The 12,634-nt window shown below is 44.8% G+C and overlaps 1 protein-coding gene across 1 annotated transcript in view; it reads left to right on the forward strand.

The window, feature by feature from the left end:
• The window catches only part of LINGO2 (leucine rich repeat and Ig domain containing 2), a 411,926-nt gene that overhangs the window by 39,674 nt on the left and 359,618 nt on the right, over positions 1-12,634 (forward strand). The gene's annotated exons all lie outside the window — the stretch shown is intronic.

Here is a 12,634-nt window from a genome sequence, read left to right on the forward strand (position 1 = left end):
CAACATGCTGCTGCTGCTGCTGACACATCTTGATTGCGAGACAGAGGTTGCGTAGGAGGAGGAGTAGGGTGGTTTAGTGGAGGAAGCATACACCGCCGCAGATACCACCACCAAGCTGTGGCCCGCAATTCTGGGTGTGGGTAGGACGTGAGCAGTCCCAGGCTCTGACTCTGTCCCAGCCTCCACTAAATTCACCCAATGTGAATTCAGGCCCTGCCCGCCTGTGCTTGTCCACGTGTCCGTTGTTAAGTGGACCTTGCCAGTAACCGCGTTGGTGAGGGCACGTACAATGTTGCGGGAGACGTGGTCGTGCAGGGCTGGGACAGCACATCGGGAAAAGTAGTGGCGACTGGGAACTGAGTAGCGCCGGGCCGCCGCCGCCATCATACTTTTGAAAGACTCCGTTTCCACAACCCTATATGGCAGCATCTCCAGGCTGATGAATTTGGCTATGTGCACGTTTAACGCTTGAGCGTGCGGGTGCGTGGCGGCGTACTTTCGCTTCCGCTCCAACACTTGCGCTAGCGACGGCTGGACGGTGCGCTGACAGACATTGGTGGATGGGGCTGCCAGACCTTTGAGCACCTCGGCCTCTGCAGGGTAGCATGGCGCGAGGGGGCGCTTTGGGAAACAGTTGGTGGATTATTCGGTCTGGCCCTGCCTCTACCCCTGGACACCGCACTGCCTCTTGCAACCTGCCCTGCTGCTGCCCTTGCCTCCCCCTCTGAAGACCTGTCCTCAGTAGGCGTAGCAAACCAGGTGGGGTCAGTCACCTCATCGTCCTGCTGCTCTTCCTCCGAATCCTCTGTGCGCTCCTTCCTCGGACTTACTGCCCTTACTACTACCTCACTGATAGACAACTGTGTCTCATCGTCATCGTCCTCCTCACCCACTGAAAGGTCTTGAGACAGTTGCCGGAAGTCCCCAGCCTCATCCCCGGACCCCGGGAACTTTGCAATGGTTGTGTATCAGTCACGATAAACTCCTCTGGTGGGAGAGGAACCATTGCTGCCCAATCTGAGCAGGGGCCCGAGAACAGTTCCTGGGAGTCTGGCCGCTCCTCAGAATGTGTCATTGTAATGGAGTGAGGAGGCTGGGAGGAAGGAGGAGCAGCAGCCAGAGGATTCAGAGTTGCAGCAATGGACGGCGCAGAACTCTGGGTGGACGATAGATTGCTGGATGCACTTTCTGCCATCCAGGACAGGACCTGCTCACACTGCTCATTTTCTAATAAAGGTCTACCGCGTGGACCCATTAATTGTGAGATGAATGTGGGGATGCCAGAAACGTGCCTCTCTCCTAATCCCGCAGCAGTCGGCTGCGATACACCTGGATCAGTAGCTCGGCCTGTGCCCACACCCTGACTTGGGCCTCCACGTCCTCGCCCGCGTCCATGTCCTCTAGGCCTACCCCTACCCCTCAGCATGCTGTATTACCAGTAATGCAGAAACAGAACGCTGTAATTAAATGTGCCGCTTATTGGCCTGTGGTTGGAGGCAGACTTTGCTTACGGAACGCCAGGAAATAATTTTGCGCAAGCCTGCTGTAAGACTTAGCTGGCTGCGTATGAATTAGGAGGACAACTACCCCCAGCACAGACCCAGTACACTGAGGACAGTCACAGGCAGCCCAAATAGATTTTTTTCCCCAAATGTTTTTGGAAAGGCCCACTGCCTATATACACTGTATATGTCTTCTCTCTCTGCGTCACCACTACTGGCCCTGGAGTATGTCAAATAACTGTACTCTGTTGCACTGTGGACTGGAATACAGCGGTGATTTAACAGCCAACACAGAGCCAGGAAATAATTTTGCGCAAGCCTGCTGTAACACTTAGCTGGCTGCGTATGAATTAGGAGGACAACTACACCCAGCACAGACCCAGTACACTGAGGACAGTCACAGGCAGCCCAAATAGATTTTTTTTCCACAAATGTTTTTGGAAAGCCCCACTGCCTATATTCAATAAATATGTCTTGTGTCCCTGCCTAACCACCACTTCTGGCCCTGGAGTATGTATAATTACTGCAGGGCGCAATGCTCTGCACAGCCGATATACAAAAAAAAAATGTGCAACACTGCTAAAAGCAGCCTCCACAGTACTGCACACGGTTAGATGTGGCCCTAAGAAGGACCTTTGGGGTTCTTGAAGCCTAAAATACTCCTAACACACTCCCTATAGCAGCTCCGGCATCAGCAGCACTTTCCCTCCTCTATGTCAGAACGCATTTGTGGCGAGCCGCGGGAGGGGCCGATTTATATACTCGGGTGACACCTGATCTCGCCAGCCACTCACTGCAGGGGGGTGGTATAGGGCTTGAACGTCGCAGGGGGAAGTTGTAATACCTTCCCTGTCTTTCTATTGGCCAGAAAAGCGCGCTAACATCTCAGAGATGAAAGTGAAAGTAACTCGAACATAGCGTGGTACATGTCTCGAGTAACGAGCATCTCGAACACGCTAATACTCGAACGAGTATCAAGCTCAGACGAGTACGTTCACTCATCTCTATATCCTAGTAATCGTGCTGACCCATAGAATAAAGTTGTCATTTTTGCTGCACTGTTTACACTGTATAAGGAAAATCCAGCCAAAGATAGTTGAATTTTGTTTTACCATTTCACTCCACTTAGAGTTTTTAAAAAGTTTTTCAGTACATTATATGGTACATAAAATAGTGCCAATGAAAAACACAACTTGTCCTGCAAAAAACAAGCCCTCATACAGCGACGGTGATGGTTATATAAAAGTTATGATTTTTTTTAAAGTGGGAAGGAACAAATGAAAATGAAAAAAAGCCTCATGGAGCGCAGAGTGCTAAGGCAGCAGAAATGCAGTCGTAAGATCTCGCTCAACACCTGAAGGTTGCGAGTTCAATCCCCACTTGGTTCACATAGCCGGCTCAAGGTCAACTCAGCCTGCCATCCTTCCGGGGTCGGTAAAATGGGTGGGGGTAGTAAATAAATGACTTAAAAGCGCTGAGGAATAAGCTGGTGCTTTACAAAAAACAAGAATTTTATTAGTCGTTTAAAAAAAAAAAAGTGTCCTTAAGGCCTCATGTCCACGGGGACAGATCCACGTGTGATCTGCGCCCCATAGGGATGCATTGGACACCAGTAGGTAATTAAATACCTGTGGATGTCATTTTCCCCTGAAGCGCGGATTGCATGTGTGGGAAAACACCCACGGCATGCTCCATTTTAGTGCTGATCTCCCGCAGGCTTCTATTGAAGCCTACGGAAGCCGTCCGGATCCACTGCACACCCACAGCTGAATTCCCGCTCTCCGGCGCGGGAGAGCAGGGGTTAAAAAAAAAAGAGTGCACGGCGCATGCGCGCAGCTTGCTGCCAGCGTGCCGAGCACATCAGCCGGGCCGAAGAAAGAAGATCCGGCCACGACGGAGGGCAGATCCGCAGCGTCCGGACAGGTAAGTAATCATTTTTAGGCCTCATGTCCGCGGGAAAGGAGGGACCCGCTGCAGGATTCTGCATGAAAAATCCGCCACGGGCCTGATTTTCCCCGTGGACATAAGGCCTAAGGGGTTAAAGTGCAGATAAGAAACACACAAACTATCACGGGGCCAATTTTTCATCTTTGACGGGACATTCTTTCTTTAATATACTAGTATACAAAATACTCCCAAGATCTCCCATAAATAATATGCCTTCCGTTTGTCACATCACACGGCGTATGACGCACGCTAACATATTAAGACTTCCACTGGTAATATTATGTTACACATCCATACATTTTAAGGCCTATTTTCTATCATCGCAGAAAATAGAACTTTACAAATCAGTTCCTTTGACTTCACTAAAAACTGATTTACAAAGATTCTTCCTGCACATTCATCCATCAAAACAAATTTGGTAGTAATCATAAAAATGTCATGAACATATGAGAACCTGACATTGTTGTTTCGCTGTCGCACTGAATCATTGCTTAGAATTCATTTCTGTAGCTTTACATAAAACAAGGATTTGGTTTCATTTGGAATTTATATTTAGAATACATTTGTCCGCAGCAATGTGGTTGCTTCGTCTTCATTACGCTTCTATTTCAGTATGTTTACGCATATGCTGTAGGGTGAAATGCATCCCCACCCAACCCTTTTCTTCATCAAGTGTCTCCATTTCATTACACTGTTTGATACGTTCCTTAAAATAATGCCTGGAATAGAAAATACATAATAACATCCATAAAAGTGGATGAAAAGGACACCGTCATTGTAACCCTCTCTATCAGGGTGTAGCACAAGCCTAATGAAACTGTCAGGCATAATTGGTAAGCCGGATGTATCAGAAGTATTCAACATCAATATATGCCGCTGATGCCATTATCCGGGGAAAAAATCAGTTGTTTTGTGTTTTTTTTTTAGCATTGAGCGTTGGATTTCATTATCTTTCTTCTTTACTCACTCCCTATGTATCTATTTCAGGGTTGTTTTATCACATATTATACAGCTGCAGGTTGCATGTGAATGTGAGGCGTTATTGAATAACTTCCATTATTTTGCATGCCAATCTGAATCCTGGATGTAAGAGAGTTCATGGCGATACGTTTTTTAAACGTAGATTGCTTAATTAAAATGTCTAGTGCATCTTCACATATTGAAATTTGTAGGTTATTGTATTGCTACAGACAAGTGTTGTTGCTTGTTGTACTTTTGACCTTAGGAGAAAAATGGCATGTTGGTTGTATTGTGGATTTGTGGAAAACAGGCTAGGTGCACAATCTCCTCTCATCAGTTAGAAGTGATATTAGTATCTGGTTTTGTTGGCTGGCATTTTGAATGTACAGCTGGTATGACTTCAGATCTGCTCATATCAAAGAAGGGAAGCGGATAATTCTCGGTTTAAAAAAAAATCGCCTATTCACACAGAAAACCCCGAGTTTTGTATGTTAATTATGTACTACTAGATATTAATTTATTTACCTCAATACACGAAATAGTGAGCCAACATAATAAAAGGTCCCTCTATTTGAGGTAATTCAACTCCTATAATTGGGAATAACATTATATGCAATTCCTTAAAGGGATTGTCCTAACCAAGAAGTAATCCCTACTGAGGGCATTGTTATTTATTGGAACTAGAGGTGTAAGTTGAGGCTTTTGGGCTCTAATTCAAAACCTGTAACAGGGCCCCCAACTATAATGCTTTATTTATAGTACTGGGCTTTCTGTATGGAGAAGAGAGGCCTTATGGGCCCCCTAAGGCTCTCGGGCCCGGGTAGAGCTGCATCCTCTGTATTCCCTATTGTTACACCCCTGATTGGGGCCACTACTGGGGTCAATTCTGGGGACACTATTATTATTCGGGGAAGTGTTATAACTGGGGCCATTTCTGGTGGCACTATTACTACTGCTGGCAATGTTATTATGTGGGAAACTTCCGAGGTCACTATTACTACTGTGGGTGCTGTTACTATTGCAGAAACTTCTAGGAGCACTATTACTACTGTAGGCACTGTTATTATTAAGGGCACTAATACTATTGAAGCCACTACTGGGTGCAATTTTACTATTGGGGACATTTCTGCGGCACTATTACTACTTCGGGCATCGCAATGTGCGTATTTTAGATAGTTTGGGGCATATGGGACCCAAAATAATATAAAATAAATAACTGACAACTCTTAAGGCCCAATGTCCACGGGCAAAATAAAATTAGCAAAACCGCACAGGTCTCCCGCATGCGTGATCCACGCCCATAGGAAATCATTGGACACCTGCCGGTAAATACCTTCGATTGTCATTTTTTTTCCCTGATCTCACGCGCAGGAAACCACCCGCAGTACGCTCCATTTTGTGCAGTTTTCCCGCACGGACGGCTTCCATTGAAGCCTATGGGAGCCGTCCAGTCCCGCGGCACAGACACAGCTGTCAGTGCATCTGTGCCGTGGGAAAGCAGGAGTTCAAAAAAAGAAAAGTGTGCATGGTGTATGAGCGCAGTATGCTGCCGGCATGCTGAGTACATCCACTGGCCGAAGAAAACATCTGGCCGTGACTAAGGGAAGATCCGCAGCGTCCGGACAGTTAAGTATAATCTATTTATTGGCCTCATGTCTGCGGGCCTGGAGGGACCCATTGTGGGAATCTGTACCGGGAATTTCCTTGTGGACATGAGACCTAAGGGCTTACGCACACTTGTGCATAGAGACTATATGGCAGTACATAGAGACTGTACTGCTCCTTAATATGAGCCACACGGCCTTACAGACTCCATCAGACTCTATGTACAGAGGGAAGAATACTTCCTTGCATACTGTGTCCATTAGAGGCAAACAGTACCTTGTATGCCTTCATACTCAACTGAATGCACATTGAGATACATTAGAGCACTTCCATAGCAGCTTTATACAAAACCGAGCCATAATGCAACCATGTGCATGAGCCATTATACAGCTATAATGCATCAAAGACGGCATGAGACTGTACTATGTGAATATGATCTTACTCCGCGATACCCGATATATTACTGCATAACCCGGCATGTTATATTCCAAAGACTCACAGAACAAAAGGGTTTTACAGTGAAATGCAAAGTTATGATTCTATGCCATAAAATGAAGATGGATTTTGACTTTTTGCTCCGGTGGCTTATGTAGTCATTGGTGAACAGTTCTTCTAGTAGAAGGGCGATATTTTAAAGGTTGACGTGTTAGAAGCTTGCCGTTGCTCACAGTAGCCAGCGTGAGTTTGACTTTGATTTAAAGTCTTTTTTTTTTAGCTGAACTTCCCTCCCTTGGGAATTTGACAGTATTATTGCTGCCTTTACTTTGAATAGTCACAACAAAACATTAATAACATGACTGAAAGCACCAATCTCTCCCTGCAGGTGAAAAGGAATATTATAACAAATCAACAAATGCCATAGTAATAAAACAGGGGTTTACAATCCTGCTGGAAACTGATAACCCGGGGACCTTCCGTTGGTGCTAGATTCCGTCTGTGATGACTTTTCTGCTTGTTTTCAACCGCATTTCATTTCCAGTTTCATTCAAGGACTATCCACTGACAATTCACTCCTTGAGATGGGTGAAAATTGTTAGAAAACATAAAAAGTATCATTTCTGTCCTACTTTTCCTACACTCAAAAACAACCTATGCTTAATTGGTTTCCTATGAAATTGGCCCTGGAGTGTGTGTGCACAAAGCGGGGAAATTACAGCAGTTTGCAAGCCTCATGGGGAAGAGCTAGATGTGCGTTTGCTGGAGACGAAGTGGTGAAATACCTTGTGATAGATTATATTTAAAACCCCAATGAAATATCATAGAATCTGCTTTGTCTAATGCAGAATTTCATGTTCAGTATTGTCTGGCAATGTTTTCATTGCAACAATGTGCTTTGTCCCAAAAGACATATTCATTGCTAGGAGGTAAAAGGTTTACCAAATTGGAAACCCCTGTTACAGGGTCCCCATGCCTTGAAATAAAAAAATCAGCAATTACTCGCCTTTCCCCGTTTCCCCTTTGTTCCAGTCTCTGCTAGGATATTCCAAAAACCTATGTTAGCAGCCAATGACAACACTCAGCCATGATGGCTGAGTCCTGTCATTGGCTGCTGCAGCTTGTTTGCAGATGGGCTCTGCATGCAGAGTGACATCACAGGGAGACTGGAGCCGGTGGCGGAGGATAAACTGGGTAGCAGGGAGAGGTGAGCAACTGGTGATTGTTATTTTAAGGCAGGGGGGACCCGGTGACAGGGGTTTCCCTTAACTCAGAGAAGCCCTTTAACTCTGAACACAACCCTAAGGCCATGACCAGAACCATAACTTGAAGCTGCTGGGCCCTAATAGAAAATCAGGGCCCCCAACTATAATGCTTTACTATGCACAAAAGACAGTGAGCTGCAGCTGTCATATGCAATACAACCAAATATTGTACAAGGGGTCGCCAGCTGGACTCATAGCCTGAATCTAGTGCACCCGTGTGAGTCTATCTTTGCGTGTAAAAGGCCCTTTAAGACGATCTTTCGAACGACTGAAAGATTTAAAGATTTAGCGATCTATTTGCATGAAGTGTTAGTGGCCATTAACACTTTATCATCTTCATTTGCATGAAAAAGGACCTGTAGGAGGAGTTTGCAGAGCCCAGCAAGTGTTTAAACACACACCCAGCTGTGTAAACAGCTGCCACTACATTCCATTGTTCTTCTCTTGGCTGCTGGCAGATTGCTTTGTTCTCCTCCCAGCTAGATAAAGATAAATGTGTTTTTGTTTTATCTCTCAGTAGCTGAATAATGGATTTTAAGTTGACCTTAAAATCATCATTCAAACGAACAGTGCCAAATGCCCGTGTTTACATGTAACGATTACCGCTCATTTTTGGTTTTTGAACTAATTTTAAGCAACAATCATTGCGTGTAAATGGGCCTTTACTTCCTTAAAACCAAAAGCCTGTCTCTGTTGTATTTAATTACTTTGTTATACAGTTCGTGTCACTATTCTTACCCTAGGGAATTTCCTTTAATTGTAACATATGGTATTGTCATTTCTACCCAGTGGATTACTATTACTCCTTTGGCCTCTAGACAGAATGTTATTGTACTTAGTGTAAGCATGCTGTGTCAGGTCTTATAGGATACAATTATATTAATGTTCATTTCCTTCTTTCCCTCTTCCCCTTTTTCTTTTTCCTGCTTTCCCTTTACTCCCACTCATTTCCACTACTGTACTTTTTATTATTCTCTGAATAATGGTAATACAAATGAGAGTGTTTTTTTATTTGAAATGTAACAAGCTGCAATTTTCATTCTAGCTATGAAGCCTAATAGGCTGAGACTTCTTGTTCTGTAGCCACATGGAGCATTGTGATCCTAAATCTGAAGATGACTCACTGACCTACATGGGAGAGTGTTGTGAGCATGCTCCGTGGCCTGTGCAGGGAGGAGGTGACCTGTGACCATCACCCATTGTTAGCAGTGGATCCTGTGTTACCTTTCATGGCAATCCTTGTAAGGCTACCTGTGATAATCAGATTACTGCTATGGGAAGAGTCAGACAATTTTTAGGAATAGTAACCAAAGCGAAAACTCAAAAATATTATTTTTTTTAAATATACTGTATTTGGATGATAGAATGGACCAGGCCATAAGACACATCAATAATTAAAAGCATAAAAGGGAAAAAAAATGCCTACTATATGTGTCCTATGGGTAATAATATACTAATGTGATAGACACAGTTATGTATAAAAACCAGAATAAATAATCACCATACCTGCCGCTGTGCCTGATATTGGCGACAGGTGTAGAATGACCTGGCAGGGCACACATCAAACACGTGTACTGTGTTGTGTACGCAAGTGTTTGTAATTTTCTCACTGAACAGTACGATTTTAGAGAACTCTGACAGAGCGTGTCACGCAATATGCTCACTTCTGCGCAATTTTTGTGTCTGTGCCTGTGCAAATGCTGAATGTTTTTGTGCAGGCACTGCTCATTAACATGGGCCGGGGAATCATCCCACCCCAATTTAAATAATTAGCCTAACACAGTGAAGGTGATCATGGGTATGCATGTGCTGCATTTGGCTCATACCCGCATGGGAGGATGTGCATGGTTGCGCCCCTGCCATAGATTTCTATGAGGCTTTTTGTTGCGCAAACACACTCAAGATAGAGCAGATACTACTTTTTTGGGGCCACGAAAATAAGGAGTGAGAATGAACCCATTGAAATGGTCACTCAAAAGCAAGGAGTGTGAGTATTCCCAGTAAGAAAAAACAAGTAATCTTGTAGACATGATATCTTTTTAATGGCTAACAAAAATACATGGAGTAAGGGTCCATTTACATGGGACAAATGTCAGAAAAACAATGCCTGATGCTCGTCCCTGTGTCCTCGCTAGTAACGTTAGTAACGTTGGCTCACTCACAGAGCCACCAGCAGGAGGGCTGCAGGAGATTTCAATCCCTGCGTTCTCCCACCCCTGTCCAATGACTTAACATAGTGGCTGTTCAGTTCTGAACAGCTGCTATTTACACTGAGCGATCAGCTCATCGTCCATCATTTCTGCTGCATAAATGATGGACGATGAGCTGATCGCTCATTGTTCAGTGTAAATAGCGTCCGTTCAATATTGAACGGCCGCAATGTTATGTGAATGGAGAGGGGCTGGGGAGTGTGAAGAGAGAAACTTCCGGCGGCAACACCGCTGTGATCCAGCGATACTAGCTCTCGTACAGCAGCGAGTATATGTGGGGATGCGTGTCGGGCATCATTTGTCTGACACTTGTCCCGTCCAAAAGTGCCTCGACACATTTGTCTATTCAAGCCCTAAGATGCGACTGTACAGTAAGCAAACTACACAAACATACAGCACAATACCTGCTGCCCCTACACACGGCCCTGCAGCCAGCTCTGGCTGTTGCGCGCGGCCCTGCGGCCGGCTCTGGCTGTTGCGCGCGGCCCTGCGGCCGGCTCTGGCTGTTGCGCGCGGCCCTGCGGCCGGCTCTGGCTGTTGCGCGCGGCCCCGCGGCCGGCTCTGGCTGTTGCGCACGGCCCTGCCAGGACCTTCTGACTATTCCGGAGTCCAGTATCTGCTTCCTCCTGTTGCCGGCCTTTGGTCTATTATATGCACCAGTAGATGGCTGCATTGTTTTTAGAATTAATATAGCACCCAATAGCCCAAAAATATGGTACGTAGTGACATGAAAAAAGAGCAAATCACTAGAATAAAAAAAAAAATTCACATAAAAACTGGATTGAAACATTGTGACATTTTCTAACTAGATTTCCTTTTAAAGCTCCTTTACATGGGCATATTTACTCACACAATACACAGAGAATGAAATCCATTGATGGCAAAGGGTTACTTCACATTTCCGTACTTTTCATGTGCATTTTAGTCATGCAAAAAAAAAAACATGCTTTAGTTTTCTACACATTTGCACACTAAAGGTCCCCATAGAAATCAAATCGGGGTTACACATATGCACTTGTAATCCGCAAGGAGATGTGTGATACGCTGCATAATTATGCTGAAAAAAGAACACATCTGGAACTAATTAGCCATTCCAAGTTGTGCGCCTCATTTGCCATGTGCATTGAACATGCCGCTTTGGTGGTAAAGGTACAGTGAAATACGCCGATACGTCCACAAAACGCAGTGCTCAGGTGCGCATAAATACACATTAACCCCTTGTGAACGAGCTCTTAGGGTTTGTTCACACTGAGTTTTTTTGCTGCAGGTTTGATGCAGAACCCATTCAGATTCCACATCAAATTTGCATTTCATGGCTTTTAACAGGAATCCATGGTGTAGTCTATATGGTGCAGATTTTTCGGCACATGAATTTGAAATCAGCGTGCAGAAAAAAATGAGCCATATAACTGAATCCATGAGGGATCCAGGTTGGTATATTCACGTGTGGATTGTCTGTTGGAAATGGTTAGAGCCATGTTCAGGTCCAAGGAATACTAAAGTGTAGCTCTCTGCCAAAATATCTGCCATGGGTCCTGCTGTCTGAACATAGGCTGCCTTCACACTAGCGTGAAAATCAAGCGACATTTGTGCATTTCGAGACACATGAATGATGTTTTTCCTGCGTGGCACCGCGATTGCATGCAGAAAAAAAATCGCAGCATATTCTATCTTTCTGGCAAATTTCACATCACAGCCCCACTGTCATAACGGGGTCGTCGGCAGCAGCGCCAGCCCCATCGGAACTCCATGATCCTCTGCCTTGGCTGTCACAGGGGATTCCCTTCATCCTTGAGGTAATGCAGGCTGTTATCACATGAAAACACCTGGCATCCTCTGTGCACTCATTTGGTGCCGAGCGCAATATGGGGGCAATATACCCGGCCCTATATTGTGCTCGCCAGTGTGAAGGCAGCCTAAGACTTCTTCCTTCAGCTGCTTCCCATCTTCATTTTCTTTTTCGTAGTCAATCCCCATTCTTCTACTAACAAAGTTACTACTCTGGAGTGTAGATATATGTTCAGTTCATCTTATAAGAGAATTATTATACTTACACCAGAATCCATTGCAAGTCTCTAGGTTAAAATACAACACAGCAACCTCTGCCGTAATATCATATTTCTAGATTGTATTCAATAAGGGGGAAAAAAGTTCTCCTGAGCCAACTTGGAAAGTTTCCTGTTCCTCTGCCATATATCTGCCAGCCGATTCATTTCAGGAACATTTAGATGCCCCTACAAGAGTTATCTTGTCTACATTGGCAACACATCTTGCGTGACAGTGCCTCCTGGCAGTCATTAAACTTGTACGGGTACTCAATCACCTTTCCGCAAATCTCAAAAAGCACATAAATCTACAGTGGCATAAAGAATTACGTTCCCACTTTCAAGAGTTCCCATTGCTCTGCCTGTGTAAGTGAACACTGTACGGAATATTATTAATGGCGTTCTATTAATGTACTAGAAGGCTTAGGGTCATGGGACCTGTCCAGATGGCAGTTGCTGAAGTAGTAGAACTTATATGGCTCTGCAGCTATAGTCTACGGAGGTTGCTAGAATATCTTGTTAAAGAGGACTCCTGTTGTTCCCACATTCCTACTACACGGATTATTTTTCCTTTAGGCTGTAGCACTCTTCTAGGTTGCCTGATACTTTTGGGCGGTTACGTTGACCTCTAGACAAAGGGGTTTAGTCTATAGTACCATAACACT

This window comes from Eleutherodactylus coqui, chromosome 5 (assembly GCF_035609145.1).
Source record: "Eleutherodactylus coqui strain aEleCoq1 chromosome 5, aEleCoq1.hap1, whole genome shotgun sequence".
Lineage (NCBI taxonomy): Eukaryota > Metazoa > Chordata > Amphibia > Anura > Eleutherodactylidae > Eleutherodactylus > Eleutherodactylus coqui.